Here is a 19,278-nt window from a genome sequence, read left to right on the forward strand (position 1 = left end):
CAAGGCCGATCAAACAATATAAGCATTAGTTGTTTTTTTACTTCAGTAGCTGTCATCTCAGCTTGTGTTCCTCCAAATCAGGTGGTTGCTTGTGGGATGGGGCGGGGTGTGTGTGTGTGTGTGTGTGTGTGTGTGTGTGTGTGTGTGTGTCTTGTCTCCCAACCCATACACTGGCTAGCTCACAGGAAGGGGTTGGCTTCTTGGTTCTCCTCCTGGCCCACATGGCTGCCACTGGCTGATGGGAGGCAGTCGGCTTTTTGGTTCTCTTCCTGGTCCTCATGGAGGAGAGGGTTACATATATGACTCTTTAACCTTTTCAGCTTTTTATCTTGAAAATCCTTAAAGAGATATGCCAATGACAAGAAATATAATGAACCCCCAATGTCCATTATCCTGCTTCACCAATGATTAAGTATAGCTGGTTTGTTTCCTCTATATCTCTACCCTCACATTGGTCCTTTTGGGTTATTTTGAAGCAAACTCCAGTTTTTGTGCTACATCAATGACATATATTTTAAAATACATCTTCAAAAGATATAAACTCTTTAATGAAACGATCATGGTGCTATTATCTTATCTAAAAAATTAATGCAGATTTTTGAAGTCTTTGGTGTTAATTTTTTTAATCTATCATATTAGTGTTTAAATTCCCAGTCATATTTATAGGTTTCCTAAAATTTTGTTTGAATCAAATACTCAGATAAGGCTGGACATGATGGCACATACCTATAATCATAATTATCGGGATGCTGAGGCAGGGGGATAGCTACAAGTTCAAGGCCAGCCTGGCGCTATAGCAAGTTCAAGGCCAGCTGAACTGTATAATGAGACTGTGTCAAAATAAATAAATAAACACCTCTGATAAGATCAGTGTAGTACTTCCACAATTTGGATGGACAGATAGATACATAGAGATATGTCATAACAATCCTACAGTAAAAGGTTTATAATCTCCATTGTATAAATACCAGTAAGATAAATGTCTTTCCACACAATTGGCAAATGACAGAAGCAGAAGGAGTAGTTATGACTGGCTCCCAAGGATTATCTACCAGCTCCCAGTCCTTTGAACACAACTAAATTGTAACAATAATCCCTGCTTACAAACAGATTACATCTGTTTAAGAGAAATGTAAATTACTAAGACAATTAAAAATATCAGATAGGAAAATACTATATAAAACACAAATAATGAAAACGTGTGTATTTTGCAAGTATTGACTAGTTTTAGTAATAAATGAGCAATGAGGGAGAAGGGGACATGACATCAACATAGATTGAAGTTCCTGAGAGAGGCTTCATCAAGCAATGCAGTAATTATTGCAAATATAAAAGCTTTCCCAGTGAGCAAAGGGTCCTTTGCACAAGCATCATCTTCCTTGGGATCCATGTCATACTGACACAAAGATTTTGTCACCATGGCAACTGGTCATGGGACCAATGAAACAATCAGTTGTCATGGTAACACAATCTCTATCTTACTCCCACCAAGCATTTGCCTTGGGTGCAAAACTGAAGAAAGTGCCCACATCTCTGTCACTTGTATGATTAATGCGTCCAAAGTTGTGCAAAGACCATCTTTCTGGAAAAAAATCAGAATTATAGGTGAAAACAAGATCTTCCTTGTGCACAATTAATATCCTAGGGATGGTGGCAATATGATATTGCTAAAGCTATTTGGTTGGTGATTTTGGTTGTGTTTCTGCCACCAATTGTGACCAGTGGCTGGGTTTATAGCAGCATTACAAGTGTGTACTGCAAAATCATTAGCACCCAAAACACTTGATTTCTGTAGCATGGAGAATGGCTTGTGTGTTATGCATGCTGTGCTTGGCTAGGGCAGGGGTGTGTGCCAGGGTTAATTCTAATGACCTCAAGAGAAGTGGATCACCTTAGGAGGATGACAGAAATGATGTTTCACGAGTGTTCTGTATGAGCCCATTTTCAATATAAAATGAAATTAATGGGAAAATTAAATGTCTGTAGCTTCCTGAGATATCTGTGACAGTTTGGCTGGCGTTGAATTGGGTCACAGTGTTGTAAGCAAAATATTGCAGTAAATAGTTTGAAAGAGGCTGAACCAAGTTGCTTGACAGTTGCAGTGCATGAAGCTTCCCAGAAGAGGGCAGCACATGCACACCTCTGTGGGTGAAACCTTCACTTTCTTCCTTTTGCTTAAGGTGCTCTGATCCCACAAGGGAAACTATTTGGCTGGTTTTATAGCAAGGATCCCCAAGGGAAATGTCCTTCGCGTGTAATATGGGTAAAGTTTACATTTGAAAACCAAAAATTCTCTCTATTAATGTTATTGTGACTCTGGGGCATGAATCTCTCTCAGTTTCTTTTTTCTTTCCTTTTTTAATGATAGCCAGGCTTTCTGGCCTCCCCATGGATTTCTCTTCATATCATTCCTTTCCACACTGTGTTCCCTCCAGGTCCCAGTGTGTTTTCATCTGTTATGCTCACCGAGACTTTTGAGTTTGCTTCTCGTGGGTCAGTGCAGTTTCCTGATCACCAGAATCCTTCCTGTGCCTCTGGGTTAGGACATCACCAGCTGGATGGCTGGGGACTCCTCACAATTCTAATCTGCTCACTTCCAAGTCCCCAGTCCCCCCTGCTGCTCATTGCTGCTTCCCTTAAAGTCTCCTGGTTTCACAACAAATTGTGAGAAATTCTACAATTCCTCAGATTGAAACCAGTGGAACAGGTGCCCTGAATTTCACATTGTTCTCACACAACAGATCCAAAGAGACAACATAGTTTACTAGTTTTGCCTTTAAAATACAGTCACCATCTGCCTCCTTTTCCTATAGGGTCTGCTGGGAAAAGGGCAGGAAGAAGACCTCGGAAGGAGAGTTTTCTTTTCTCTCTTCCATGTCACAAGTGCTTGGTGCTCTGCTCTTTTCTTCACGCTCCCTGGCAGAAACCTCAGCTGCAAGTTGTTGTTCTGATTTTTTAGCCTCTTCCTTTCACACAGAGCAGTCTGTGCTGTGCTGCTCCCCAGACAGCAGTGCAGGAGGGCAGCTGGGCCTCCCCAGGCAGGGAAGCTTCTGTTCAGGGTGCTAGCACTGTGGGTGGTTTATATAAACTCTGCCAACAGTAATAAACCCCAGCATCCTCAGCCTCCACCCTACTGATTGTGAGTATGAAATCTGTTCCTGACCCACTGCCACTGAACCTGTCTGATATGTCAGAAAATCAGTTGGAAACCTCATAAATCACACACCTTGGAGCCTGGCCTGGCTTGTGCACCACCCAATGCAAATAAGTGTTTCTATCACTATGCAGGAGGCTGTGACTGGACCTGCAGGAGATGGAGGCCGACTTTCTAGGGGAGACAGACAGAGAGAGTGGGGTCTGGGTCATCACAACTTCTCTTGATCCTGAAATGATGGAGGAGTAGTCAAATGTCAGGAAGCAACATCATAAACTGTTTTGATAAGTTTGAAAGATTTTCAAATTTGAAATTGTGTCTAAGGTTTCTAATTACAAGAACCCCTCTAGAATTCACTTCTGCACCCCATTCTTTCTTTGTGGCAATCTTTATCAGACATCTGTTCTTTGATCCGGCCTGCAGATCAACAAGTTCAGAACTCCTGGAGGGGAAACGGGGATTAAATAAAAGACATAGGAGAGACAAAAGAGAGACGAAAGCAAGACGAAATAATCCGATCAAGCTTCCGGTTTATTCAGAAAATAATCACACCTTTTATAGGCTAAGGGCGGGAGCTGGGACAGGAAGAGGTTAAACAGATGAATACAACAGGGTCACCATCACATCCGGATACGTGACGTAAGCAGGAGAGGATTATGGTTAATGTAGGCAGACGCAGTGCCCATAGGAGAGAGGGAGACATCGAGGCAGCAATGCCTGTCACTCGGCTCCCTACAGTTCTTGAGTGCCTCACGAATTTTCTTCACTCACTGATCTAACCTCACACAACCCCTCTTCAACTCAGGACTGAACATCTCATGTATGGACAGAAATGATCAGGTGTAGTGGGACCCTGAAAGTCACCCTCTCATCCTGTACCCCACCTCATCTCCCAGTGTCCTCATGATACAGATCAGTAGCAGCCCAAGGAGCTGAAGAGGGAGCCTCATTTTGAGAAGCTGAACTGAAGAGTCCTGCTCAGACAAGGCCACCTTAGAGCCAGCTTTGATCTGAGGCTAGCTTGGGAAGGTCCTCCTTGGGGACAAAATGCAAATTCCCTGTTGGGTGCAGTTGTGCAGAAAGAGTGCAGAGCATAGAGAGAGGCTTTTCATGTGAGCCCAGTGGTATAAAATACCCTCTGCATTTGGGGAATATAATAGAGCTACTTTCCATGCCGTGAGCAGTAGTGGGTACAAGGATCCCTGGGAAAATCTGATTCTGCAGGAGGGGCACAGTGCTCAGAGCTGTGCCCATTCCACATAGGACTGCAGTCCCCAGGATAGGGGTGTGCAGGTCAGTCTCTGGGAGGGGACGTCTCATGCCTCTTCGCCTCCTGGAAGAGGAAGAAGCAAGTCTCACTTCATGAGGACTCAGTTTTAGCTTTTTCTAGCATTAAAAGCATGCAGCAGTGTTGAGAAGCCTTTTGTTGTAACCAGTGGGACTTTGATCATCTTAGAAGCAAGAATTACAAATAATCTTTTCCTTGACTTAGAAATTAAATGTCATAGGAGCACTGAAATCAAAAGAATATGATACAGAGAAAAATATCTGTCTTCAAGTTGGGGACCAGTAACTCTGTTAAGGGCAAGAGATAGACGAAAATTATGCCTTATACAGTGGATGTGAAATTCCTTGTGACTAGATTTTCAAATTGGTAAATATCTGTTTAAGCTTGTTATCATGCAGATACATACACACACACACACACACACACACACACACACACAAACACACACACACCACTCCAGTTTTATGTTTTAGGCAAAGATTTTTCTTGGTTTTATACAAAATAAGTGAGAAATAATTGACACGTCTGAATGATCATAATGCAACCTTTTCTTAGCTACTCTGTTTTAATTGATGTTGAACAGCCGCAGTCCACAGTTTAAAGAGACATTCTCAACATCAGAATGTCACCATTGAATCCAGGGTTTTAATGCCTCAGGGTAATTTGAACCAGTGGCTGCCATGGTCCTGGAGTTTATCTGAGATGGGAGAGAGTAAAGCCATGCTGTCCTTAATCTATAAGTTTGTGTTATTTTTTATGGCAGCCCAAAGCTGCAGTGTGCCTCTCACACATTTGGGAAATAATGTTTGGGGTAAACTTAGTAAATAAGGGTGCTACATTGTCTGCTTTTATTGTAATAAGACCCCTAGGAATGTAGTTATCAACCTGTGTGTTTGTGTGTATGTGTGTGTGTGTGTGTGTGTGTGTGTGTGTTGGAGCTTACAGCTAGGAGATTCACACTGAGCTACATCTCCAGTCCTTTGTATTTCTCTGATTTTGTGACTGTTCTCACTGTGTTGTTCAGCTGCCCAGTTTCAGCTCCACCTGTCCATCCTCCTGCCTCAGCCTCACTGTGTTTGGTTGACTGTTGTTCACTATCTTGGGTGACTTTGTCTTCTGAATGTGTGGGCTCTTTCCAAACAGTCTGAGCAGTTGAAAACATCACTTGTTGCACTTGTCTGGGCTCCTAAGGCCCTGTTCCTCATCTGTCTCACAAGAATCAGTAGTAAATGAAATGAAAGAAAATAAATTTCAGCTCATTGGAGCAGTCACATGACAAAGTTCTAAAGCTTAAGACGAATGAGGTGGAGAGCATGAATTGTTAGCATCAGACTTTGACAATTGTTTCAGCTTTCGTATTCTTGTCCTTGGAAATAAGGAAGCTTTAAAAATCACATGCAGTTTGGCCGTGTTCTGTGGAAGTGAACCAGCATCTTAGGTGAGACTCATATCAGATTTTAAGAATTTATTTTAATATTTAATAACTAAGAATATAATTATGGCAATAGTGTTCTGAAAGCAAAATTAAAGGTAAAGTTACACTGATTAACTCAGTTAATAAACCACAAATCGAGTTCTGAATGTTTTTAGCTTATTATGAGGGTGATTTGAGTGATTTTACAATGTGTATAAAATGTATTGGGATGTCAGTTTTACACAGCTCATTAATGCTTTATTTTCCTTTAGTTTTCTTTACTTCTTAAATGATATCATGTTTATAATTTATTTCCTCACTATCCTCTCATAAGTTCCAAATCAGTAGCATTGAAAGAGCCCATTGTTGTCTGACATTTTCAGTGATACTTAGTTTTTCTATTTGAGTTTTAGTACCTAGCGTGTCTGACTGTAATCTATGGCTCTTTACCTAGGAACTGTGAGCATTCTTGAGGATTTTGCAAGGCTGTATCTTCCTCCAGGCAGGGTTTCATTTGGGCACCTCATCCACCACTTTCAAAGTTAAAAATTCGCAATTCTTCTGAAGCAGACATTGTTGAAATACAGATATTCGGCTGTATTGATCTGCACTCATGACTTTAAAAGATATCTTGTCTTTTAAAAAAATCTACTTATTCCCCAGTGTACTTAGAGCCCTCTTTTCGCTTCACAGCAGCTGTGGGAAGGGTCATTTCTACTGTCCCTTTGCTGTTCACTTCACTCACAGAGAGCCCTTGTGAGCCTGCTTAGTTTAGGGCCCAGGAGTCTGCACAGAGTGAGTTCTGGCCCAGGATTCTGGTGCTTGGCCCATGCCCAGGGCGGGACTGGAGCTCCTGTTTGCTGTGCTCTTCAGGACTTTCTGGATGAAAGTGACGGCAGCTCAGGCAGGCTTGGTGACAAACAATAAAACTGGATCCCAAATTTTTCCCTTTCTTTTGTCTTTGGTTTTTTCTCTCCCCTCTCCTGCCTCTTCCTCCCTGCTTTCCTTTTTTGCTTCATTCCTCCTGGAGCCTGGCCTGGTTTGTGGACAACCCAATGCAAATAGGTGTTTCCATCACTCTGCAGGAGGCTCTGACTGGACTTGCAGGAGATGGAGGCCAGCTCTCCAGGTGTGATAGACAGAGAGAGTGGGGTCTGGGACAACAAAACATCTCCTGTGGATCCTAAAAGTATAAAGGAGAAATGCAATATCACATACAAACATGATACGTTTTTAATCTTTTCTAGAGTGTCCTTCAGAACATCCTGAGTTCTAACTCTGTGATCATGTATTTCATCAGTTGTTGTTTGTCAAGGAAGTATCTTATTTCCCCATTAATTTTGAAAGATAGTTTTTTAGAGACTATTAGCTTGGAATGAAAATTTTGGGGGTGAGCTGCTTGATGTCCTTCACTCCAAGGTGCCCTAGATTTGAGGATTTGTGTCGAGAAGTCAGTTGTGATTATGATGGGTTTCCTGTATAGGTACTTTTTCCTTTTCCCTGGTAGTTTTTCAGATTGTATTCTTGAACTGAATTTCTTGAATCCTGACCCTCTTGTGCCTTGCTGTAGATTTGTTGGTCATAACTAGAGTTCTATATGGCTGACTCATACATACGCCATATTCTTTTTCCTTCGCAGGAAAGTTTTCTGTCATGGTGTCTCTGAGCAGTCATTTTTGTTATTTATGCTATCTCCTGCTTATCCCACTAACTGTAATCATTCTTATTTTGTTCTTCTTCACATGATACAGCAGCATCTGGATTGGCTTATTCTGCTGCTTACACTTTCAATGGCAGTTTCAATCTCCTGAATATCTCCTTGAATCTCTTTTATGAATTCCATTATATATCTATGTTGGTCTTTATGGCTTCTCTCATTTTCCTAAGTTCCTCCATTTTAAATCTGTATCTGCTGTGGGGTAACTAGGGATGTTTTTCATTATGGTCACTATATGTGGGTTATCTGTGAATTTATTTCTGATTTGATTTGATCTAGATTCTTGTTGATTTGCTTTGTTGTTACCACTTCAGACAGTCAAGAGAGGTGGCTTTTGCATGTTCCCACCCCATTTCCCCCTTGGCTTGCCTTTGTTTCACTGATTATCTGGAGTTGCACCTTGTGGAATTGTCTTCTCACTGTCTATTTTTATTTTTCTCAGCTTAATTCTTGGGTTGATGCTTATAAATCACCTATGGTGGAAATCCTGACTGCTATTATTTAGAACCTTTAGGAAATGACTACTCAGAAGTGTCTTCTAGGTGTAGACAGCTTTTGCATTGTGAGTGTGTTGTAAGATCCTGCTATTCAATTAATGAGGTTAGTAGTTTCTGCCTACTTGACCCATTTCCTGGTCCCTTGACACTGGTCCACAATGTTTTCAGTGCCCCTTATGCAATATCAGCCCTGGTTTTCCAGGCAGAACAGCTGGTTAGCACAATTATGTCACCTTGGCTAAAGTGGTATATTCACAATTTACAGTAGTGTCAGACAAAGCCTAGCAAAATGTCAACTTGAGGTAACCACAAACTTGTCACCTTTACTTGTGTGAGCTTGATTTTTGGCTATATTACAAAACCATTTTTGTGTGTTTGTGTGTCTGTGTGTCTGTTTTTCCTTTTTATCAGTACCACGGATCAAACTGACGACTGCTTGCTTGCAAGGCAGGCGCTTACACCGCTGAGCTAAATTCCCAGCACCTTATATTACAAAATCTTAAACGAATAGAAAAATGTATGCAGTGTATAAACTCTAAATATATTAATGTAAATTTCAGAGGAGAAAATGTAAGAGCAGTTAGTAGAAAAAATAGAGAAACAGATGGAAAGGAAGAGATTAGAAGCAGGGCTGGTAGACAAAGGAGAATCACTCCAATTTTCAGAACGTGGTGCAAAAGATAGCAAGGAAAGAGCAGAAATCAGAGAATGAAAAGAACAGAACCTCTACCCCAAGAAAACTGGAAACCATGTTTACATTCATATAAAAAAATCAAAAAATAAAGAAAAAATAAGTCATGGTAGATAGAGAGATAAAAACTCTACTCCCAGTTGTGTCTCTGCTATCCCTAGTAGAGACTATGTAGAGACAGAGTCCAGATCCATGTTGATTTATCTCACCAAGCCAGCAGTCACTTTATGCTGAGGTGGTGTATAGACTCATCGAGCCTCAACTTTATTTTCCCCGAAGCTCAGGATGGTTTCTGACCTTGAGGCTGATACCAGACTTGTTCAGCCTGTAGCAGTCGGTAACATTTCTGTGGGCTTGAAATTAGGTGGGAGCCAGTACATGGAGGCACAGTTTTTCTCAGTCAGAAGCTCAGTTGTTTCCTCTGCAAAATGTCTCCTTCCCAAACACAGATGACCAAATCTGTATCACTCACCAGGCAGTGCAATCCACAGTCTAATGCACTTTGTGTGTCTGTGAAGGTCTCTGGGGTTGCCATCAATCACCCTGTGTTTTCACATTAGAAGTTTTCCTTCCCCAGGGTGAGTCCTGACACAGTGACAAGGCACTGCCCATCACTCGCAGTCTCCTCTTTATGAGCTCTGTAAAATCATCCCTGTGCTTTGAGCTCCTGGGCCAGATTAGTGTGTGGGTCATGCAGCATTTATCTTAAGGCAAAATTGAAGGAAGGATGCCAATATTCCTTGGGTCATCTGACTAGCATCTTGATTGAAGAATAAATAATACCAAAATTAATATAACAACTTCAATATGAAAAAACAGATTTCACACAAGAGAGCAACGTTTTAGATAAAGTAAAATATTGATTTTTAAAAATTTCAGTATATTTTGCTTAATAACTACAGTTATAGCTATTTTACACTGTGGCTATGTAGTATTTGAGGAACGATCTGATTGTGTGTGTTTGTGTATGAGTTTCTCTCTGTGGGTGTGTGCTTGTGTGTGTTTTGTCAGTAGTTGTATTCCGCGGCCAGAATATTCAGTGACAGCAGAATCCCATGCCTATAATGTCAGAGCACAGACAGCAGAGCTTCGGTGCGTATGCTCTAATAGACTGAAGATGAGGAGGATGGGAGGTGCCGTTCAAATGATGGGAAGAGCCCTGGGGATCCAGCGCAAGGAAGAAAACAAATGGTCTTGCACACTATGTTCCTTCTGAGGCTGTTTCCGACAGATGAAATAGGAATAACGGTACACTCGAGTCATCCAGTGACTCAGAGGTCCAATGTTGTGCGATAATCAATCTCTTCTGTAGTCATTAACCTGGTAACAGGATGGTGAATAAAATATTTCAGTATGTTTGAAAGAAGAAATCTGAGAAAAGATCTTCCTAGGAATTTGCAGTGCATGAGAATGACCAGTAGGGGGCAGCACGCGCACATTTCTTTGTAAAGTAAAAAGCTTCCACTTGCCTGGGAAAAATCTGATCCCAAGGAAGAAAGAGGAACAGCTGGGGCTCTATAGTAGTTTACACTGGTGCCCTACAGTATTTGCACAAGTGTTTGCTTTGGTGGGCGGGTACAGAAATTAAACTCAAGACTTTGAACTTGTCACATAGGCAAGGGGCCACTGAGCTGAGCTGTGTCCCCCGCCCTCATACACTTTTGTGTAGATTTTTTTAAACTTACATAACACGTAACCATTGCTTTATAAAAGTTATTTTAAGAGTCTTCCAACTACATGAGGAAAATCTCTGATTCTGGGGGAGAAAAGCGTCAATGAGGGCTTCATTGTATTTGTATCACTTCTCATCAATATTTGCACAACTAGGATGTAAACTTGCACATTATATTCTAAAAAAACAACGCTACACGCGAGGCATCGGGCTCTTCACAGCTTCAGTGCTCTGGGATACTGCAAAGGGATCTGCGCTTTTCAAAGCAGAGTGCAGGGGAGCAGAAACAGGCCCCCTGCAAGCCTGTGTCCTTGAGTTTCTGTTTGTGCTCAGATCCTGCTACAGTTCCTGTTACTTCAGTTTCTTAGAAAAGGCAGGTCACTGTGATGCATAGCTGGTCACTGGGATAAGTATTGCAAGAACCAAGCAAAGACAGCCAAGTGCTTTACCTCTGTATTTACACTTGGTAACCCCATAAAAATCTTTCTCCCTAAGCCGTTGTGGCTGACATTGTTACAGGGATTGACTCCTTGTCATTGACAATAAGTGCAAATAAATCTGCATCTGAATCTTGTGTGTTCATTTGGTTTTTCTATTTGCCATAGCAACAGCGTGGTAGAAACAAATTGAAAAGAATACAAAGGGAATGTTAGCAATTTTCCGTGAAACTTGTCCTTCAAAAGCTGACCAACAGGTGGCAGCAAAGAGTCATCTGTTTTACAAACAGTTTGGGAAGTCTTGCCATTTCCAGAAAGAGTTGTGATTTTCTAAGTGACACAGTGGTTCCGCCATTTATAACAACCTGCGCTGAAGGACATTTCTAAATTCAATCAACACTTTAATCATACATTTGTGAAAGAAAAAGAGATTCTTAAAACACTATCTTGACTCTAGGGTCTCAATTTCTCATCCTTCCTATGTGTCCCCCTGTCTCAGTGTCACTCTGTCTCTCTGCTTCTGTCCTTGTCTCTGTCAGTTTTCCCCTCTCTCTCTCCTTCCCACAGGTGACTCCTACTCTACAGTCTCCAATGTGTGTTTCCCCTTGTGTCCTGACTTCTGAGAATTGGGCTGCCTTTTAAGGACCAGTCTGTCCTCATCTACTTCCCCTCATTTCCTGGTGACCTCACCTCTATCCCTATATTTGCATCTCCAGTTCACATCACTTCCCAGAGCTCCAGAATCCCACATATGCAAGTGTTGAGTGGCGGTCTGGGGCCATCTCAGTATTGGAAATATGTTCCACTGCAAGCCCTTATTTCCCCTTGTTTCCCAGTGTTGCTTTTTCTGCCTTCCCATCGAGGGAGGCTTCATAGCAAATTATAAGCAGTGTTTGATTTGGTTTTCTGTCTCAGTTCATGTCCAGGATGACAGAAATTCTATTTCTTGTTACTTTAAAATATTACCAGAATGTACCCATGTTTCAAAAAATCTAGCACGGGGAAATAAAATCACATGATGACTTGGAATATGGCATTAGAGGAAATTTTTAGTGTCTACTTTGTAAGCTGTCTGGAAGACCATGAGGAGCAAACAGGCGTCAACACTGCCTATTATCAGTCTTCACTTGTCTCATGTTAAATATAAGTTTGAGGATAGCAGTTGTCACAGAAAGGAAGAAGTGGAGCCTATTGAGATTTACCAGTTTTCATGAGGATGAGGGGGAGGTGTGAGGTACCTGCTTTTATGCTGGAAGTATTAGTTCTGCATGTTTTGTTTGCCTATAAAATCTTGGAAACAAAGATCCTTGTGGAGACTAAAATTGCGTATGTGTTGGTGATGGGGAACAGAGGCAAAAATTTGCCATAAAATGCAAGACAAACTGCTACTAATTTCTGTGAGAAATTTTGTGAGGATTTGTTTGACCCCTGATTGGTAGCTGTATTCCTGGATATCACGAAATAGGGATCACTCATCCCCAGGTTACGATGAGGCCGAATCACAATTTAGTTGCTCAAGTTTGTCATGCTACATTGATTAGACAGATGTCACAGGACTGCCGTTACTTCAGGCCAGGATCTTTACTCACCATGGACTCCTAAGACCAAGAGCCATGAATGAGCATCACTTCCCAGTGATCCATAGAGTCATAGAATATCTAACATTGCAATAACGGAAGTGATCCCTTTAATTCTGTCATCCTGAAATGGGCACAGCATCCTGGGAATCCCAGATTGGCTGAACGGACAGTGCATGGGGATTGTATTCCACTGGATTTTCACATGATACGAGAAAGTGCAAGAGAAAGTATCTACCTTAGAATCCATTTCTACCTTGTTATTATTTTTAGCTAAATTCATGGTTAATTTGGTTTAGTTTTTTTTTTTTTCAATTTCATAAAACACCGAATGTTTAAGCCACTATAATCCTCTGGAATCTAGCTCCATCTTTCTCTCTCCGTGTCAGAGCCCTCAGCAGAGCACAGGTCTTGGCTGCTCTGCTGTTTTCCTCAGTCTCAGGCCCAGCCAGAGGCATCAGCTGCAACTTGCTGTTCTGATTCTTCAACCTCTTCCTCTCACACAGGGCAGGCTGTACTGTTCTTCTCCCCAGACAGCAGTGCAGGAGGGCAGCTGGGCCTACTCAGGCAGGGAGGTTTGTGTTCAGGGCTGTAGCACAGTGCGAGGAGCATGTGTACCTTGATAACAGTAATAAATTCCAGAATCTTCTGGTTCCACTTTGCTGATTTTGAGTGTGAAATCTGTCCCTGACCCACTGCCACTGAATCTCCCTGGAGTCCAAGATTCCCAATTGGAAACCCAATAAATCATTCCTCGTGGAGCCTGGCCTGGTTTGTGGACAACCCAATGCAAATAGGTGTTTCCATCACTGTCCAGGAGGCTCTGACTGGACTTGCAGGAGATGGAGGCCAGCTCTCCAGGTGTGATAGACAGGGAGAGTGGGGTCTGGGACAACAAAACATCTCCTGTGGATCCTAAAAGTATAAAGGAGAAATGCAACATCACATACAAACATGATGCGTTTTTATTCTTTTCTCTTTTTTGCAAATATCAAACTTAACTTTTTCGTATTTTAATATACAATGAACATTTCAATTTTGAGATAACTCCAATATCTAATAACGAGAATCCCTCTAGAATTCATCTCCTTATCCATATCTTTCTTTGTTACAATATTTATCAGTTGACTATTCCTGATTCTTTAGAAATTTTCTTCTTAATTCCCTGATGGAAATTCACACAGCCCTGCTTCAAGTCCGCGTTGCACATCTCATGTATGAACAGAACTCACCCAGGGAGCGGTGGGATCCAGAAATTCACCCTCTCGTCCCCTGCCCTTCCACATCTCCCGGTATCCGTACCGGGAGCAGTAGCAGCCCCAGGAGCTGAAGTGGTAGCTTCATTTTGAGAAACTGAACTGAAGAGTCCTGATCAGTCAAGGCACAGCTAGAGCCAGCTTTTATCTGAAACTTGCCTGGGTAGGTCCTCCCTGGGGATAAAATGCAAATTCCCTGGTGGGTGCAGTGGTGCAGAAAGAGTGAAGAGCATTGTGGGAGGCTTCTCATGTGAGCCCAGTGGTATAAATCGTCCTCTGTATCTGGGGGAAACAATAGAGCTAAAGTCCATGCTGTGTGCAGCATTGGGTACAAGGCTCCCTCGGAAAATCTACATCTGCAGCAAGGATACAGTGCTCAGGGCTCTGTCCATCCAGACAGTACTGCAGACCCCAGGATATGAGGGGTTTACAGGTCAGTCTCTGGGAAGGATAGTCTCATGCTCTTTACCCTCCTTGAAGGGAAAGACGCAATTCTTTCTTCATAAGAACTCATTTTAAATTTTTCTATCATTAATATCAAGTAGCAGAGCTGTGAAGTCCTTCTAGCCAGGTAAATGCTCATCATCTCGAAAAAAGATGAAAAACAATCTTTGTCTTCACCTAGAAATTAAATAGCATAAAAGCACTAAATCGAACGGAATGTGTACGGAGAAAAAATATCTGTCTTCCAGTTAGCAACCAGTAACTCTGTTGAAGGCAAGACTAATAGGAAAAAAATATGCCTTATATAGTGCACATAAAATTCTTCATAAGTAGATTTGGAAATTAGTAAATATCTAGTCTGTCGGTGTCACTCCTGGCCGGCAGGAAGGACACACAACAAAGTCTGGCAGTGGACAACCTTTTCTTTTATCTTCCTTCTCCGTACAGCCTGCCCCGGGAATCCTCCCGGCCGAAGCCTCTGTTGGTCCGCTCCCCGCGGCTCCTTGCGTGCTTCTTCCTACAGTCTGTCCCGAAGCCTCTACCGGTCCGCTCTCCGCAGCTCCTTGCGTGCTTCTTTCTGTGCTTCTCTGTGCTTCTCTGTGCTTCTCTCTCGTGGCGGGAGAGGCATTTACTTTTATAGGGTAACAGTGGCCAATCAGTTCAAAGCGCGCGATGCGGGCTGATTGGCTAACATCAGTTGTTGCTAGGCAGACTATCTTACAGGGCGGGTTGTTTACCAAGCAGGAAGCAGGAGATCTTACAGGGCGGGTTGTTTACCAAGCAGGAGATAAGCGCCATCTTAGCACACTCGATGGGAGGGGTAATCTAGCTCAGGCTTTGCTCTTTCCTACAGGCCTCACGTCCGCCAAGTAAGGCGACCGGGCTCGGCCGCGGCTCCCAACACTAGTCATGTTTCTCTCTCTCTCTCTGTAGATATATATATATATATATATATATATATATATACGTTTATATATTATGATATCTATCTATCTATCTATTTGTCTAATTTATTAAAACTTCTTTTTAAAATTTTATTTAAAGAAAGGCTAAACAAAACCGAAAATAGGTAGAAATAATATGTACGTTCAGAGGAAAAAATAAACAGCAAGAAATCACTTGTTGATGTTTACATATTGTCATGTTACAAATAGTTGTTCAAGATACAAAAATGGAACATGTAAAGTGGGAATTCAAATAGCGATACTGAAAACAGTTCTGTTCAACTGTCCAACAAAAGCTTAGTAACATGGTGGTCAGTCCTATACACTTAAACATACATGCAGTTATCCATATCTTCATTTATGCTTAGACTAAACAAAATAAAGCAGGTTAATGCCATTCTGAATAAGGAATAATAGTATTGCTGGATTTCACATTATGATACTCTGTAATCAGCACGGTACTGTAGTGTCTTTTTTTTTAATTATAATTTAAAGAAAGACTAAACAAAACAGAAAATGGGTGGAAATCATATATAATTTCATAGAAAAAATAAAAGAGTAAGAAATCACTAGTTGATGATTGTGTCTTACAAATAGTTATTTAAGATACTAAAGTAGATCATATAAAGCGGGGATTCAAACAGTGAGATTGAAGCATTTCTGTTCAACTATCAAACAAAAACTTAGAAACATGATTAATTAGTCTTATACACTCACATGCAGTCAGCCATACCTTCAATTATGTTGAGATTTAATAAAACCAAACAGGCTAATTTCACTCTGAACAAAGAATAATATTATTCCTGAGTCTCGCATTATGACACTCCAGGATCAGTACTGAGAAATTTTGTGTCTCTTTTTCTTCAAAATATCTGTTCATTTCATCATGTGTCATAAGATAAGTTCACATAAACTGTTTATAGATTCTAAACATGCATGATTCTTAACATGTATTCCTATCTTTTCTATATTAGAGGGAGAAACAAAACAAAGCAATTTAAAACATACATATTGCTATAAACACATGAAATGAAAGAAACATATAAGACCATTGTACAAAAGTTCTACCATGGTTCCTGTGTTGCCTCTTGCTGTCTCCAATAGAGTTGGCTATATCATTAGACCTAGTATAATTGTATATATCAGTACATAACAGTATTAATAAAAACATACATAACTTTGTACATAGTATAGAATTTCAAAAAGTGGCATTTATCAAACCAGAATGCGTATCGTAGAGTCTTGTCATCTTCAGTGTAGCTGCTTAGACTCCCAGACTTGATATTATCAATCATATCAGTTTTGAATAAAATCTTCTCTGCCTCATTTCTGTTATGCTTTTTTTTGCCATCAGTTGTCTGCTTATCTTCTTCCTTCTGTTTTCTGCTCCATTCATTGAAGGCTCTCTTTCATTATTCCTGGAATCCTAGTACTTTTCTCTCTCTGTAGAATGCCCTTCAGTATTCTCTGTAGAGTTGGATTGGTGCTTGTGAGCTTCCAAGTTTCTCTTTGTCTGGGAAGCATCGTGTTTCTCCATTAATTTCTAGAGACAGTTTAGAAGGGTGTATCAATCTGGGATGGAGGTTATTTTCTTTCAGGACTTGGAATATTTTGCTCCATGCTCTTCTTAACTTGATGTTTCATGTCAAGAAGTCTGCCATTGTTCTGATGGGCCTTCCTTTATAGGTTATCTGTTTCTTGTCTGTAACAGCTTTTAATATTCTGTTCTTATACTGAATTTCTGGGATCTTGATTATTATATGCCTGGGTGTAGCTCTCTTTTGGGTGTATGTGGCTATAGTTCTGTATGCCTCATATATCAGAATATCATATCCTTTTCCTATGTTTGGGAAATTTTCCTGAATTATTTCTGTGAATAACTCACATTCTTTATTCTCAAGTTATAGATCCTCTTGTTGTGTTCTAGCCTTTGTATTGTTATTGCTTGCTTCCTTGTATTTTTAAAAAGTTTTCCCTTTCATAATCCCACATTAAAATATTGTCCTCCAGTTCAGATACTCTATCCTTAGTTTCTTACAAGCTGATTTGCATCTTTCCATAGAGTTTTTAATTTCCTGGTAATCTCTTTCAATGTGCTTCATATATTCTATTTTTTATGTTCTTTATCAAATGGTTCTCTCCTTTGTTTGTGTTCTTCCCTTCTTCTATCTGTGTCTGCTTGAGGGGTGCTTAATATCTCTTTTATTAGTCTTCTTACATCTTGCTTTACTTGGCTAAATATTTCACTTTTGAACTCGTCTATGAGGTCCTGAATATGTCTCTTTATGTCTACTGGCACCGTGTGTGATATTGCATGTTTGATGTTCTCATTTCCCTTAGTATTTACCCTTCCTGGATCAGTGTTCTCAGGGTTGGGACCTGGGGACTTTTTGTTGTTGCTTCCTCTTCCCATATTTTTTACTTCTTCCAGGAGGCCCCAGTTTCTTTCTTTGTTGGTTGCAATTCTTCTGAAATGCACTTATTAGATGACCCTTCCCACTGCTGTGTGCTAGTGAGTTGCACACGGGGACAGCGTATGCTGGCCCTTCCCCTCTGGGTCATTCATGCTCCTGTGGCCTGCACTGTATTACTTTGCACTGCCTCCCCTCCAGGTCAGTCAAGCTGCTGTAGCCTGCACTGTATTACCCTGTGCTGCCTCCGCCTAGGTCAGTCATGCTGCTGTGGCCTGAACTGCATATTACTTTGCGCCGCCTCCCCTCTGGGTCAGTCAAACTTCTGAGGCTCCACTGGGTTAGTGTGGTTAGTGTGCACCACCACTGTAAGGACTTGATTTCAGATAACTTATTGGGTCTCAGCCAGATCATGTGACCCAGGCCTAGCTCACTCCAACAATCCTGTTCGGCAAGAGAACAACTGACTGAAGTCACTGCTGCCCCTTGTACTTGCCAGTCCTGCACAGCCCCAGAATGTCATCTGCTGGAGCCCCCTTTGTATGCAATGGCTCCCCTCCTGTCACTCACCACAGGTTGATGTAGGTACCCTGTCTACTCAGCTCTCTGTTCAGCTCACCGATCCCCAAACTCAATGTAAGTGTGCCTCCAGTGAGTCAAAGCAGTGGGACCTTGGACAGCTCAGCAAGTCGTGGTGGGACCCTGGATGTTTGGTAAGTCGCCTGCTGCAGCGGGAACACTGAACCTTTACTGTTCCAATAATAGCACCGGGATTGTATGTTTGGTTGGTTCATCTCAACTCAATTTCTTCTTGGGACAAGAGAATTCATCTCCTTCTATTTGGGACTCCACACACTGTATTATGTTGAATTCTAAGTTGACTATCTCAGGGAGCATCTGAGGCCAGTTGTTATCTATCTGCCATCTTTGCTCCTTCCCCTCAATCAAAACTTTTTTAAGAAAAAAATTTCTCTTGACTTTATATAAAGTGAATAAGGAATAATATATTATGCTACTCTTTTCTGAGTAATCATAAATCATCTTTTTCATTTCTACTTTTATAACAGATACAGAGCAGCCATGGTCCATAGTTTAAAGGGACATTCTAAATATTAGAATGGCACTATTGAATCTGATTTTTAATGTGCCAGTGTAATTAAAATCAGTGGCTGATATTTCCTGGACTTATGTAAGATGGTCACTGTGGAAAGAGGGTCACTTTCAGACTTTTCCTAAAACCATGAGAAAACGAAGCCATACTGATACCAGTCTGTAAGTACATGGTATGCTTTATGACAGCTCAAGAGCTGCAGTGTATCCTTACATATCTGAGAAACTGAGTTTATGGGAAAATAAGCGAATAAGGATTTTGTAATGTGTGCTTTTATTGTAAATAAAAGGATCTCTAGATGTGCTCATCATCATCATCATCATCATCATCATCATCATCATCTCTCTCTCTCTCTCTCTCTCTCTCTCTCTCTCTCTCTCTGTGTGTGTGTGTGTGTGTGTGTGTGTGTGTGTGTGTGTGTGTGTTTGTGCATTGGGGCTTAAGCCTGGGACATTCACAATTAGCCACACCAGTCTGTTTCATTTCCCAGATTTTGAGACTGCATCTCACTGTGCTGTTCACTCGCCCAGCTTCATCTCCAACTGTCTATTCTCCTGCCTCAGCCACCACTGTGTTGTGGTTACAAGTGTGCACCAAGTGTCTTGGATGATTTTACCTTCTGAGTGTGTGTGTTATTTCTGAATACTTCAAGAGGTGGAAAAGTT

The 19,278-nt window shown here is 41.3% G+C and overlaps 2 long non-coding RNA genes across 2 annotated transcripts in view; one reads left to right on the forward strand and one right to left on the reverse strand.

Annotated features, from left to right (window-relative positions):
• Positions 1–8,590: 8,590 nt before the first annotated feature.
• On the reverse strand, positions 8,591–14,555 carry LOC134472819 (uncharacterized). Its single transcript, XR_010042797.1, has 2 exons — positions 13,680–14,555; positions 8,591–10,081 (listed from the first exon to the last, which is right to left on the reverse strand). It is a non-coding gene; the product is annotated as an uncharacterized LOC134472819 (long non-coding RNA).
• A 2,376-nt stretch (positions 14,556–16,931) lies between these two features.
• LOC134472820 (uncharacterized) overlaps positions 16,932–19,278 on the forward strand; it is a 39,582-nt gene continuing 37,235 nt past the window's right edge. Inside the window, exon 1 of the long non-coding RNA XR_010042798.1 lies at positions 16,932–18,215. This is a non-coding gene — a long non-coding RNA (uncharacterized LOC134472820). The remainder of the gene's footprint in view (positions 18,216–19,278) is intronic.

The sequence above is a fragment of the Cavia porcellus genome, unplaced genomic scaffold, assembly GCF_034190915.1.
Source record: "Cavia porcellus strain 051 isolate PalLab524CR breed Dunkin Hartley unplaced genomic scaffold, mCavPor4.1 scaffold_25, whole genome shotgun sequence".
NCBI lineage: Eukaryota > Metazoa > Chordata > Mammalia > Rodentia > Caviidae > Cavia > Cavia porcellus.